This window comes from Apodemus sylvaticus, chromosome 7 (assembly GCF_947179515.1).
Source record: "Apodemus sylvaticus chromosome 7, mApoSyl1.1, whole genome shotgun sequence".
Classification (NCBI taxonomy): domain Eukaryota; kingdom Metazoa; phylum Chordata; class Mammalia; order Rodentia; family Muridae; genus Apodemus; species Apodemus sylvaticus.
This window is the reverse complement of record NC_067478.1, coordinates 77101181-77115799: the sequence shown is the minus strand read 5'-3', so window position 1 is coordinate 77115799 and position 14619 is coordinate 77101181. Positions and strand designations below refer to the sequence as shown.

Sequence of the window (14619 nt, the reverse complement as noted above, 5' to 3'; positions counted from 1 at the left end):
ATCTTATATGTTATTTAAAAATGTATCTGATAACTATTGAATAATATCAGTTATCTTTCAAGAACAAGACTGTTTTAGGAAGTATGTACGCTTCTCTCCTCCTCCGAAGCTGAACTGTTTGGGGTTAGGTTTGGGATAGTGGAGGACATTTACTCAGCAAGGAAATTCAGTCTTCAGCACCAGGGGATACACATAACAACACCACAACATTGAAGGCTTTGGGGTATTTGTTTGAGTATTCACTATTTCATTTAAATGTGCTAATATCTGATGTGAAAGACAAAGCAATGTTCCTACTTCTTAGCTAATCGGCATTGCTGTGACGGATTTTTAAGTCTATTTCAGAGTATTTCCTTCAGAAAGAACCCCAAATATATAGTTATGCGTTCTGAGTTGTGGAACTTCTTAAAGACTGACTCACCCTACCAAATTGCTTTCTAAAGTATTTGTTTCCATTTACATCGCCATTCACAACGTGTGAGAGTACCCTTTTTATCGTAGCAGCTTGAATACTATCTTGTACTTAAGTGTTTACTAATATGATAGCAACTGACGCACAGCTTGGGCTGCATCTGCTCTTTCAGGACACAGGGTAAGATCAAGGCTTTTAGATGCCGGCTTTGGAGTCAACGTGCATTTGGGTTTGGTCATAGCTCTGCCATTTCCTGGCCAGGCTACTTTGACAAATAACTTTTTTTTTTTTGAGCCTTTTTAATGCCAATAATAGCGTTACCCTGAGCCCGGGGTGTTGTAATCATTAAACAAGGCAGTCATGTGAAAGCACTTCACTGTTCTGAACATAAGACCAACAGTGAATGCTCCATTTTCAGTTGCAAAGTGTACCACCGACTTTCGACTTTAATTTGATTCGTGTACAACTTGGGATTCACATAACATTTTAACTGTCCCTATCTTTGTTGCACCGGTGGAGAGAGGGCCTGCAAGTATTCCGTTGGTGGTCTCCAAGAACCACGAAAACCTGTTTGGTTACAAAGCACACACCTGGTTTCCCATCCTTGAGGAATTTGCAATCTAAAGACTTCTGAGATTCACCTGGAGTCTCTGGGGGCTTTTTAATTGTTTAGCAAGCTCTCTGAGGGTGGTGGTGGTAGCTCACTGAAGCGGAAGCTTTGTGAAAGGATCTGCAGTCCTGGGAAAAGCTACTGTCTCAGCAAAGGCAAGTCTAAGGCTATTCTAAAGATGACTTATTTGTCCTGTAAGAATTAAGTACACTTGCATCATGTTTGTATTACAAGTTCATTTACGAAAGAAAGAGATACTGAGTAAATCGCTGTAAGCAGAATGCGGTAGATTAGTAAGGTTTGAACCGTTGCAGTGTGTACAAGTTACGCCAAGTGTCACTCTAAATCCCAGCAGAAAGTACGGAGGGTTGGCAGGACCGAGCTAGCCCCACCAGAGGCCAGCCGCTGTCTCTCTCTCTAGTGAGTGGACTGCATACAGTGAGACTATGGTCAGACTGGTAACTTTTTTCCAAGTCTAGAATAATTTAGGTTTGGCTGCTCTTTAGGCCCTACTTCCAACTTCTTTTTTCTTCACCTACTCCTAACTGCCAAGGAGTATCCCTGCTAACAAGAACAAAAATCCAGGGCGCATTATACGGTCATACCCACTGGCGTTTTGAGGGAACTTAAAAACACGGCCAAATGAAAACCTATCAGCCTTTCTAGTTGGTTAAAAACCTGCACAAATTAAATGTCCTTTTGTTGCAAACACTGGGCCCATTTCCCTCTCCTCGCCTGGGATCCTTCAGCCTAGCACCGAACTACACCCCGGAGCGGCTGCCCCGGGTCCCCCCCTCCGCCGGGGAACAGCTCCACCTCGGGGGCGCTGGAAACGCCCTCCGTGAGTTCCCTGGCACCAGCGGGAGTTTCAAGTTTCCACTCGCGGGGCGGGAGCAGGCGGAGGGCGCGCGGCGAGCTTCGGGCCGCGCGGCTCCGCTTCGTTCACTGCGGGCTTCGGACTCGGGCTGGCCCGCGGCGTCCTCGTCCCTCGGGAAGGCTGCGCGAAGGCCCCGCAGCGCGTCCGCCCCCGGCTGAGGCCCACTCGACTCCGCCCGCGGCGCCGAGCCCCCCGGGGCGGCCGGGAGACACGCGCTTGCTGCGGCCGCGGTGTTGGCGCTCGAGCCCCGGCCTCGCCCCGCCACTGGCGGGCCGCGGGAGGAGGGGGCGCGGGGCGGCCCCGCCTTCCCCCCCGAGGAGGCGCCGGGCGGCCATATTGCCGAGCTGTCTGCAGCGGCTGCGGCGCGTCTTCGCTCAGGCGGCCCAGGGCTCCCACCGCCGACTCTCCGCTCGCTCGCCGTCAGCCGCGACGCCCCCGCCGAGCCGCGCCTCAGCCAGCCGGCGGCAGGCAGGAAAGGAGCCACTCATTTTCGGGGTAAGCCCTGCTCGGCGCGCTCCCCGTCCCAGGCCCGGGTGCCGCTCTCCCCACCGAGGCGCTGAGGTGGCGGCCAGAAGTTGCCCGGCTGTGGCGCCGCGGCCCGGGGCCTGGCACGCCTCACAGACGGGCTCGCGCCTGGCCGCCGGACAGGCGCCGCGTTCGTTAACGGCTGAGCCAAGCCACTTACCCGGAGTCTCCCGCCGCGCCGTCCGCCGTCGGCCTGGGTGCCCCGTGTGCGTCCGGCGGTGTGGCTTCCAGCCGCTGTGGACTGGGCCCCGGGCTCGGCCCGGCGCGCCCCCGAGGGCCGCGTGGAGCGTAGGTCGCATGCTCTCTGGCAGCCCGGGGACGGGGACCGCTAGGCTAGAACTTCTCCCCCGGCCCCCGGTTTGGAAGTCGGGGTGTTGGATTACTAGAGGGCGTGCGGACGCCCTAGCAGCGGAAAGGCCGTCGCGTTGCCGGGTCTCGCCGCGCAAGCCCGCGAGGCCAGGCCCGGCCAGGCTGCCGGCCGCCCTTTCCTGGGGCTGCAGTCGCTGCCAGTGCCCTCCGGGTCCCCCGACTTGCCCGCACCGCGGAGTCGCCTGGCGCAGTGTGAGCAGACCCCACCAGGAAACTGAGCATTTCTACCTTTCGGGGCTCCCAAACTCCCATCTCCCGGCTAAGTTTAAAAGGGAGCAGTGCGTTATTTCAGTAGAAATGGCACGTCTGGTTCCTTCACAGATGTTTTGTAGACGTTGCCAGCATTCTGGGTGTTTGTTTTTCCTCCCTCTCTAAAAGAGTGGTTATTCACTGGAAATGTGTTTTAAGGGGTCAAGTTTATATATATATTTTAAAAGCACATTGAGATTTTGTAAAAAGAGGTGTGAGATGGCCCGGTTGGCTGTGCGGAGACACCAAGATTTGCATGATGTAAACGTAAACGCTCACGATAACAAGGGTTTGTGTGATAAAAGAGTACTTGGACACTGCAATCTATTGTTGACCGAGCATCTTTGTTTTTTATAGAATACTTATAAGACTATGACGGAGCACAGAATAAACAATTGCCTTGTTCATTTTGCTGCATAAATAATGGCTTAATCTGCTTGCCAAAACAGCCCCATCAGATCTGAAAAGAGAGCCTAATGTTTAGGATTGCGTTTTTTTTTTTTTTTTTAACCTTTAGAATTCTGTCACTTGCACCAGTATGTACTTTATCTTTCATAATAATAATTTCTTCAAATATGTCAAAAATGCAGACTCCTTTTCAGATTGTCTGTATGCTGTGAAAAGAACCACACTGGCTTTCTTTGCATAAATCCCTTTGAAAACTGTTTTGGAACCTACTTGGATAGTCACTAGGAAGTCTTTAACTTGTCTACATGAGGAGGAGTTTGATTGTGACACTAGCCTCTGTGGGTCCTGTGTACTCGGTAGCTCCTCTGTAGCTTCATCCAGGAGAGAGTGTAGGAGGAGCTCAAGAGATGTTTGTAGAGTAGGTTTAATAGATTTTGCTGTGGAAAAGAGCACGTTGAATCTGAATTTTGTGGGAACTGGGATTCCCTGGGTGGAAGTTACACAGCTTCGTTGCAGCATGCATGTGCAGTGTTAGGAACAACAGGTTTACTTTCTCCCCCCTCTCAGTAGCTGTCAGTAGTTGGGGGGATGGGAGATAGGAGCACCAACTGAGGTTTGTTCCTTGCTTCACCATTCCCAAGAGCAGAATGTGTTTTTATTAACTGGTTTTCAATCTCTGGTGAGTGGTTGGAAGACTTAGAGATTTATTTTATTTTCACTCTTCAATCTCTTAATATAAAATTCTGAAATGTTGCATGATGAGAGTCCAAAATTTTCATTCTTTTAAAACGTATCACACTTAAAATTGAGCCATTTTAAAAACGGGGCAGCAGCTCTTGACCTTTTCCCCAAGGACCAGGGCTTTTAAAATATTGTCCCATTGAGGCAGTGCAGGCTGAGCTGTGCTGATAGAGCGTATCTGTAGGGCATAGGCAATAGTTCCTGTTACTGGTGCAGTCTGGGAGATGAAGTCACTCTCTTGGATGGCTTGGGTCTCTTATTGCTGTAGTCTGGGAAGTAAGGAACTCCTTCCTGGATGTCTTGGGCTTCGTGCATTTCGAGAGCTGGTGGGCACTGCCTTACCCTTTGACATCCAGAATAGGAGTGGGGTTAAGTTGTTGCTCTATAAGGTTATTTTGTTTCTAGACCATAGGTGTCACTAGAGGGTGTTTGGGAAAGACTCCAGTAGGAAGCTCATCCAGTCCTCTCTCTCAGCGTTCCTCTCTCTCTCCTGTGGTTTTACAGCTACCCTCTGACCCATTCATTAAGTTTCTATATGCTTCTTAGTATTTTTATGGATGTATATTTTAAATCATTTAAAAAACTATAAAAATAATGCACTACATGGTAAAGTTATAACACCCAGAGAGACATAAAGCCATAGAATAAAAAGCTCGTCTTCAGCTGGGTGGTGGTGGCGGCGGCGCACGCCTGTAATCCCAGCACTCTGGGAGGCAGAGGCAGGCGGATTTCAGAGTTCAAGGCCAGCCTGGTCTACAGAGTGAGCTCCAGGACAGCCAGGGCTACACAGAGAGACCCTGTCTCTGCGGAAAAAAAAACCAAATTCAAAAAAAACAAAAAAGCTGGTCTTCTTGCCCCAGAACTCTGCAGTCCTGCCCGTGGCCTCCATCTTGTCTGTGGGCCTCAAGCCTGATAGTGTAAGGTTGTGCTGTAGCAAACCCTGACAGGGTCTTTATATTGAACATCAAATATATTGTATTTTTCAAATTTTGATCATTTCAATGAATTGAATAGAATTTGCTATACTAATTCTCAGAAGTATTGTGTAAGTCTGTTGATTTATGATTAGTGGTGAGGTCTACTTTTTTCCTTCCTAAAGTACAGTGTAAATTCTCAGTAAAAATTTGTTCACACACAAAAACATGTACGTACACATACATCTCACACACATAAGCACACAATGTCTTTTTGAAACAGGTTTATAGTTTACAGCAGTATTGATAAGTACTTTTTTAAACCTGGAAACTATTTAGAAAGGAATAGCTGTCTATGTGATTAACTTTTCCCTATCTTTAATAGTAGACTCTAGCTACTAGTAACCAGGTTAGTGGAAAAGGTGGGGGCTATGTGGATTTCCTCCACACTAAACAACAATTATGAATAGCAGTACTACTTGCAAATTCACCAATATAAAATAAGTATGAGTTTTGTTTTTATCCTATAACTTGCTATGTAGACCAGGCTGGCCTAGAACTCAGAGATAGATGTTCTGCCTCCAGAATGTTGAGATTAAAGATATGCCACCATACCTTGATTAAATAACCTAGTTTTGTTGAATAGCTATTTGCTATAAATGTGTGTATGAGTAAGCTTTGTCTTTTTTCCTTATAGCTTACCTTTTTAAGTGTAATTCTAAGTTTACATGTATTAAGTTTTATGTATACAAACAAGGTCACTAAATTTATACATCTAGTGAGTGATATAACCAAAAAATGCTGCTTACTTTTCCTTATGCTTTATATGGAAATAATAGAGTAGTAAATTTAATTTACTTGGAAAGATTGGTAACTGTTTTGTGTATTAGCCAGTTAAAACCAGTAGGCCAAATCCCGCATGCTCATATTTTTATAAATAAAGTTTTATTGGCCAGGCACTGGTGGCACATGCCTTTAATCCCAACAGGGATTGGGAGGCACAGATAGGTGGATCTCTAAATTTGAGGGCAGAATGGTCAAGGCTACATGGAGAAACTATGTCTCTAACAACCAAAAATTAAAAAATTAAAGTTTTGTTGGAGTTTGTACATGCTGGTTGTTTACATGTTGTCTGTGGCTTCTTTTGAGCCATGATGGCAAACCATATGACTTAAAAAATCTAAAATAGTTACTCTTTGCCTTTTTGAAGAGAGAATTAGCTTATCTCCAAATTGAAAGGAAAACAAGAACAAAAACAGTATTGAAAAACAATATTACTGTATTAGAGACTATTTTAAACTGGGCCTCTTGGATCACAAATTTGTGATCCTAGCTGTCCTGGGATGAGGCAGGGGATTATGTATGTTTTAAGGTCAGTCTGTATAACTTAGTGAGATCTGCCCATCTCAAATTAATTAATTAATTAATTAAGGGCATCAGATAGAGTTCGATGATAGAGTAGCTAACAGGATTCAGTCTCCATTGGTGGGGTGGAGATTGGGTATGTTTTTACATGTAATAGCAAAGGAGTACCACATTATTATTTTCTCCAAGATAGTGGGATAACTAACTTTATAAATTGTACTACCAGTAATTGATATCTAGATGATTTTTTCTCTAAATTTTAGTTATTTCCAAATTTAGTTATTGGTTTTCAGGACCTTAAATGTTTCTTTTAATTTTTAAAAAGTTGAGATTAACTAAGAGACTTGCTGCAAGTGAATTTGTAAGGTTTTGAGTCTTTGCATCATTTCAGATACACTAAGAGTAATAGAAAATTCTCAACTCCAACCTGGGGCCTTTCCCATAAGCGTAGACTAAGATGAGTTTTTACTTTGGTTATCTATAGAGAGGAGTTGAGTACCTTGTCTAGATACAAAGTATCCACGGGAAGAGGGGAGGGTTAAGTTTCGGAAGCTTCTCTCTAGATGTCGTCTGTTCCTTGGTCAGAATTGTAGCATATTCTGTATCTCCCAGTTTTGCCACTGTTGATCAGATTGTTTTCTTTTGATTCTGTTGCATGATTTTCCTAGTAATAAACCAAATGCATTGAGTTCTTTTGTCCCCAAGTGGAAGAAGATCCAAAGTGATCTGTCATACATTAGTAATGCTTAAATGAACATGCAACTAATATTCTTGGTTCGGAACTTAAATTATAAAATAAAAAACATTAATTGCTGTTAAAGTGCTTTATTCAATTATTCTACAGGACTAAATCCAGCCTCCTGCCAGTTTTTACAAGTAAAGTTTTATTGGAACGATTGCAACACTAGACTATGGCTTATGAAACCTAACATGTTTATTTACCTGGCCCTTTACAGAGAAAGTTTGCTGAACGTTTTTTAAGGTGTTAGTCATATGTCCAGGCAATTGTTGCAGTATGGTAAATACTTCTTGAGTTCAGGATGGAAATTAAAGATTTCCTTAAAGATGGAAAGATGCTGAGGAGTTGACAGTAAAGAACATGTACCATATTGAATAACCTAGAGTGCCAAGTGATACTGTGTCAGTTGGAATGAGTAAGAGTGTGTAAAGGTCTAAGAATCATCTGTGAGGGCAATTCTGGATATTTCTTGTTTTCTATTTTTTAAAATTTTTAAATATTCCTGTTTCTGTGAATTAATAATCTTTGAGTAAAATACAGCCGGAGTAGATGTATTTGTCCTTAAAAAAGAGTCCTCCCTTTATAAAACTGACAGTGAGGATGTGCAACATCTTAGCTGTGGTTAGCTGACAGTGTCTTTTCAAGTGTGCTATGTCTGTGGGCTAATATGTCTCTGAGGATAACTGTGTGCATCCCAGCACATCTGTAGATGACAGTGCCATGTGAAAGTGTCACAAGTTGGACATTTATTGTGTGGGGGGGATGGATTAAACTTCGTTAGATGTCATGAGAACTGATATTTAAATATTTTTAGATTCTTTATTTAGAGAAACTACAAACTTAGTTTTTAAGTAGAGGTGTATATATTGGAAAGATTACTATGTGCACCTCAAACAAGCAGCATGATAACTACAATCATTATTAAATGTGATATTTACTTACTTTTTTTTTGTTTTTTGAGACAGGGTTACTCTGTGTAGCCTTGGCTATCCTGGAACTCACTCTGTAAACCTCAAACTCAGAAATCTGTCTGCTTCTGCCTCCCAAGTTCTGGGATTAAAGGGATGAGCCACCACTGCTTGGCTACTTTAATTCTTGAAGTCAGTGAAATAACTGAAAAGGTTTTGAAACAAGATAAAGCTTTATTAAGTTTGTGTTTGTTGTCTTCTTATTGATTCGTACTAGCTTGGCCATTTTATAACATTAAGAGGGAGGAAAATATCCTTGAAAGTAACCAACAGCTAAAGTATTACCTGTAAGCCTAGATCATCATCAAAAGCAACAGACCCCAGCTACTTTAAATAATGTCTCAAAATGTGTCAGGTGTTTGTGAATTCAGTGTGGAGTCGTTGGCTATTTACTGCTGAACGAGTTTGCTTTCCTCTTGACATTTCTAACGGCATAGAAATGTATGTTTTTTAAGATTTATTTATTTTATATTTTAGTACAGTGTCTCTGTCTTCAGACACAGCAGAAGGGGGGCATCAGATCCCATTACACATGGTCTGTGAGCCACCATGTAGTTGTTCAGTGCTCTTAACCACTGAGCCATCTCTCCAGCACCTAAACCATGTTTTCTTAAATGTAAAATGAAGAAGGTGAACTGGAGATGGCTGTCTTACTTACATTTTAGCACAGATTTACAAGTGGTAATGTTTCATTTGCCTTTCTGGTCATCTTAGTAACAATATAGATTATTTTAAAAAAATTTTAGAATTTCAGAATTGAAATTCAAGATAATTTTGTAGTCCTGTTTTTGCACTTAAGTTTTAGAAATTAAAATTTTTTCAAAACTTCCAAATATTTTTTTAAAAATATCTTTAAAACAGAATACTACCACATAAACAAGTCTCAGATATACTCTCAGAGATTTCTAATTGAATTTCAAAAACACTTGTTTATAATTAACTCAGAACCATGAGTTTGTTCTCTGGCTCTTAACTCATATTCAGTCATCTGCGAGCAGTCTATAACAGCAGTGGAAGCTGGGTCTAAGCTTTGTTATTCTTGAATGAGTTGCATAGGCAATATATCTGTCTAAGAGTAACAATATTAATCCCAATTTTTGTGCCAATATAATAAATATCAGTGAAAATCTTAAATCTGTATCAAAATAAAGTTTATACCAATGTAAGAAAATATAACTTTAATTTTGTATCAATTATAAAGATTTAAAAAGTTTTAGGTCAGAATTGAAATTCAAGATAATGTTATTTTTGTAGTTTTGCATTTTAGTTTTAGAAATTAAACATTTCTTGAAACTTGGAAATATTTTCTTGAAATTATCTTTCAAACATAGACTTCCACCATGTGAACAAGTCTTAGATTTCTTTAGAATTACCTATCAGTTTGCAGCTTTAATTTTTTTCAGCTTGATGATAGTGGAGGGAAAAAACTCTCAGCCTCTTCTTTTTTTTCATTAAAAATTTTTATTTTTTTTTATTAAAACATTCTTTTTCTGTTTTCTTTTTTCTTTTTATTTATTTAATTTAAACTCCAGATTTTATTCTCCTCCCAGTCCACTCTCCAACTGTTCCACATCCCATAACCTCCTCCCCACTCCCTACCCCCAACCCGCCAGACCTCTAAACTCCTTGGGGCCTCCAGTCTCTTGAAGTTTAGATGCATCTTCTCTGAATAAACACAGACCCTGCAGTCCTCTGCTGTATATGTGTTGGGGGCCTCATATCAGCTGGGGTATGCTCCCTGGTTGGTGCTCCAGTATCTAAGAGATCTTGGGGGATCCAGATTGAGACTGCTGGTCCTCCTACAGGATCACCCTACTCAGCTTCTTCCAGCTTTTCCCTAATTCAACCACAGGGGTCAGCAGCTTCTGTTCACTGGTTGGGTGCAAATATCTGCCTCTAACTCTTTCAGCTGCTTGTTGGGTCTTTCAGAGGGCAGTCATGCTAGGTCCCTTTCTGTGAGCGCTCCATAGCCTCTGTGATAGTGTCAGGCCTTGGAGCCTCCTCTTTAGCTGGATCCCACTTTGGGCCTGTGGCTGGACCTTCTTTTCCTCAGGCTCCTCTCCATTATCATCCCTGCAGTTCTTTCAGGCAGGAACAATTATGGGTCAGAGTTTTGACTGTGGGATGGCAGCCCCATCCCTCACTTGTCTCAGGCTCTTCTTAAAAGTCCCATTTGTTTTCTGGAATTGGCTTGCCTAGGCCTGCCTGAAGAAAACAGAATAGGACCATCAGAACCTAAACCCAGGCTCTGAAGGACTCTGACCTCACTATTTCCATGCCTTCAGGCAAGTTTCTTAAGCACATCTTCCTTTCTTTTTATAGGCAGACAGTTACTGAGAGAGCACATCTCTAAGTGCCTTTAAAGCCGGCACTCTGGAGATGCTGAGAAGATAGTCATGCCCTCTGTACTTCACTTGAGAATTATATAAGTTAAAAAAAATATTATTACACTATGAAGCTAATATGTATAATGAACATTTCTTGGTATTTTTTATGGTTTTAAGCCTGAGAGTGTGTGAACTTGGGTAAAGTTGTATCATTTTTCACATATTCTGTTATGAATGTAGGCGTATCAGAGCCGTTTCCATAGACCTATCAGGGATCTTCATAATACATTCAAGTTAGGTTGGAGTAGTTTTTTTTGTTTTGTTTTGTTTTTTTAATATTTGTAACTTTTACCAGGAAGGAGAAGGAATCCATCCATCTTTCCTTCCTTCCTTTCTTTTCTTTCTTTAATATGAATACGCTGTTGTTATCTTCAGATATACCAGAGAGAGGGTATCTGATCCTATCTATTACAGATGGTTGTAAGCCACCGTGTGGTTGCTAGGAAATGAACTCAGGAAGAGCAGTCAGTGCTTTTAACCACTGAGCCATCTCTCTAGCCCTCAGTATAGTATTTATAATGATCCTTACTTTCAAGTCTGGTGATTAAATCCAGTAGTACTGTTATTTAAAGTGTTGGGAAAAGAAATATATTTGTGTATCTGACATATCTGACACAGATTTATATATATTTTAAGTTTAGATAATTACATTCAAGCATGGTAGGTTTATTGTAGTCTTATGTATTTCACACACTTATTTCATGAGCTTGAACACCTCTGGGAGGTGGCTCTCAGGCTTCCCTCGAGTGCCCCATATGGAGGAAAAAGGATTAATAAGTTCTTTGTCAGGGTCCTAAATGTTGATTTGCCTGCCATTTACCTAATTGATGCATTTTAAATTTGTTTTTGTTATATTGCTTCCTAGTTTCTCAGTAAATTGGCCAAGAGTTCTTTTAGAATTTTATATAAAGACAACTGTTGTGCTCTTCCATAATTTGAATCCCCAAAGACTGAAAATAATTACAATTAGGCCTTGGGAAAAGAATAACTTGAAAGTAAAATTAGTTTGGTGTTAATTATTAAAGCTTCAGCGTAAGGCACTGATAGACTCCATTGGGCAGCACCTGTTGCAGTGCCTGACCTGTTGGTGTGCTGTGCCAGTGCAGCAGAGCCACTGTGGCCCACGGCAGCTTCTATTGTCTGAGGAGGGTCAGCCTCAGAGGTGAAGGACAGAGGATGGGAGAGAGCAATGTTTCCTCTTTTGTGGCATTTTTTGTTGTTGTTCCTGTTGGTAGGTGGTGGGAGATAGGAGACAGCTGCAGCCAGCATCTCTTCAGAATGAGGCCTAATCTGACAGCTAGGTAGTTGCTGCTATCTGAGGAAGTTGGTATGGAAAAGAGATAGGGTGGAACCTCTGTAAGTAATGCAGGAGTGGGAGAAACTGGAGTGGCAAAAATTGATCACATTAATAAGCCTTCAGGGGAAACATTAAAAGAATTAAAGGGGAGAATTAAATATTCATTGTTTTATGAATATAAGACAAAAGGAGTCAGTGAACTCAACAGTGGTTGGGTCACCAGTGTGTATGTTTGGCAGCCATGTAGATAGAGAAGATAAAATGCTGAAAACGAGTTAGTTTCATGTTAGAAATGAAGTAGTTTCTTGACTTTTCATGTTATCTTTTATTTTCTATTTTGTTACTGGTTGATGCTAGTTTTATTTAAAGTATATGATCCTAGAAGTAACTAGATAGGCACCATTCATGGTAGATAATATCTTGGTATGAAAACTGTTCATTGATCACTAACTTGACTAAAACTTAGATTTTAATTCCACTTACACACAGTTTGTCCTAGAAATTTTAAAGGTAGAATTCCTGTGCATGCCACATTATGGAAGGTAACAGTTCAGTGAAATAGCTTTTCAGAGTTTCATATCTGACTTTTAAAAACTTAAAAGTGAAACCTCTACAGACTGGAGAGATGGCTCAGCGGTTAAGAGCACTGACTGCTCTCCCAGAGGCCCTGAGTTCAATTCCCAGCACCCACATGGTGGCTCACAACCATCTGTAATGGGATCAGATGCCCTCTTCTGGTGTGTCTGAAAACAGCAATAGTATACTTATATAAATGAAATAATTCTTACAAAAAACAAAAGAAAAGAAAAACACTCTTGGGAGTGTTGTGATTGTTGTGATGGGGACTGATAAATAATATTGCCAGCCACAAAGAAATACCCCCAGGAGCGCATGCCTCCACAGGGATATGTATGTAGTGCAGTATGGCTGGCTGGCAAGGTTCCTACATTGGGAAGTTCACTACGGATGTAAGCTTTTTTAAATGATCAGCTATGAAAAATAAGCTTCTTTGAGCTGAAAATAAAATTTAAAGAGATATAAAGTAAATATAAGAATAAAATAATTTTTAAATATCATACCATGAAAGTATTAAAAACTTTTTTCAGTAAAAAAAAGACTGTCTAGGGATGTTATAGATTGCCTAGTGATTAGAAGCATTGCTGCTCTTCCAAAGGACCACCCACTGTCCCTTCCAGTTCTAGCTCCAGGGGATTTTGACACACTGTTCTGGCCTCAGCAAACACCTTCATGCATATAGAAATGAAAATTTAAAAAAATCTTTAAAAATATTTTTCTATTAATAAAACACCAAAATTTTATTGTAGACGGATAAAATACATAGAAAATATCTGAGAATGAGGCTGGAAAGATGGTTCAGTGGTTAAGAACATTTCTTGCTTTCAGAGGTCTGGAGTTTGAGTCCCAGACCACACATCAAATAGCTCACAGCTGCTCATAAATCTAGTGCTAGGGGATTTGATAGCCTCTTGTGGCTTCAGTGAGCACCTGCACACACGGAGGCATACATCCACACAAGCACACATACACTTAAGAATTAGTCTTACAACTGGAGAAACTGGGCCTGTTGACACACACACACATACACAGACACCCGTGATTCTAGTGCCCTGGAGGCAGAGGTGTGAGTCCTAGGTCAGCCAGAGCTGCAGTGTGAGACGTGCCTGAAAATGCAAGATAGACGCTCATTCGTAGAAACCCACTGGCTAGAGGAGTATCACTCAGTTTAAGGGACAGAACATTTGAAAACATGGTCAAAGATTAGATAGGAAAATGTCAGAATGTGTCCAGAACTGAGTGAAAAATACCCGGACAGAAGAAGAGGCGGTCACTAATCGGGTTCTAGAGTCCAAGCCAAGACTTCAGAATGAGGAAGTTTCTAGATCTCGGGCAGTTGGTAGGGAATCTGACACTAAAGAAAGTAAATGTTGTTAGGGTAGAAAGGAAAGTCAGATCAGTGCATGGGGAATGGATTAAATTGACAGCTGACTGCTCCTGAGAGCTAAGAGTTGCCAGACTAAGTAGTAACATCCAATGCTGTTTAAGGAGAGGACTCATAACGGAAAGATGTAACCGTTCTGGAACTGCTTTCCCACCGAGACCAGCCTAAACATTTATGTAAGTGAAAAACTGTCATTTTATCAAAAGTCAGTCTGGAAAATTTAATGTATTTCTGTCAGATTGACTAAGCAGACTAAAGTGAGAAGAATGGGAGATTAAAACAAACACTTGTCTTAGCTTGATGCAGCATGTTAACCTAACACATACTGTGCAGTCTTTTTTTCTGGAACAAGTGACACTGTACTCAAGTTTAAATATTGAAACAAATGCAGAACTACACAAAATGAGTATTTTACCTATAGACCTAAAACTCCCAAATTTGAAAATTTAAAGTGGGAACACAATGACAAGACATTTTAAAATAGTTATTAGAAATCATGGTTGAAAACTGAACATTTAAGAGCTTAATAATGACTAAGAGAAGTATGTATAAAAATTAGAGGCATCCCAGGCATGATGGGGACTGGGTGGGCGGATGGCCCAGGATGTATGTAGTCCAGCCTGGGAGCAAGAAGTTCTAGGCCGTCTGTGCAGTCAGGAAAAAATCTAAAAACCACCAGCCAGCAGCAGCAAACCAGACCCTGCTTCATTGGCCTTGCAATGTATAAAATGACATAGCTTAAAGGTATGACAAATGTTTTCCCCTTGGATAGTCCCTCCCCAAAGGGGAACTGTGTCC

General features: G+C 41.6%; 1 protein-coding gene across 1 annotated transcript in view; it reads left to right on the top strand.

Moving 5' to 3' along the window:
• Positions 1-1909: 1909 nt before the first annotated feature.
• The window catches only part of Rdx (radixin), a 40408-nt gene continuing 27698 nt past the window's right edge, over positions 1910-14619 (top strand). The window contains exon 1 of the mRNA XM_052188344.1: positions 1910-2394. The gene's annotated coding sequence lies outside the window, so the exon portion shown is untranslated. The remainder of the gene's footprint in view (positions 2395-14619) is intronic.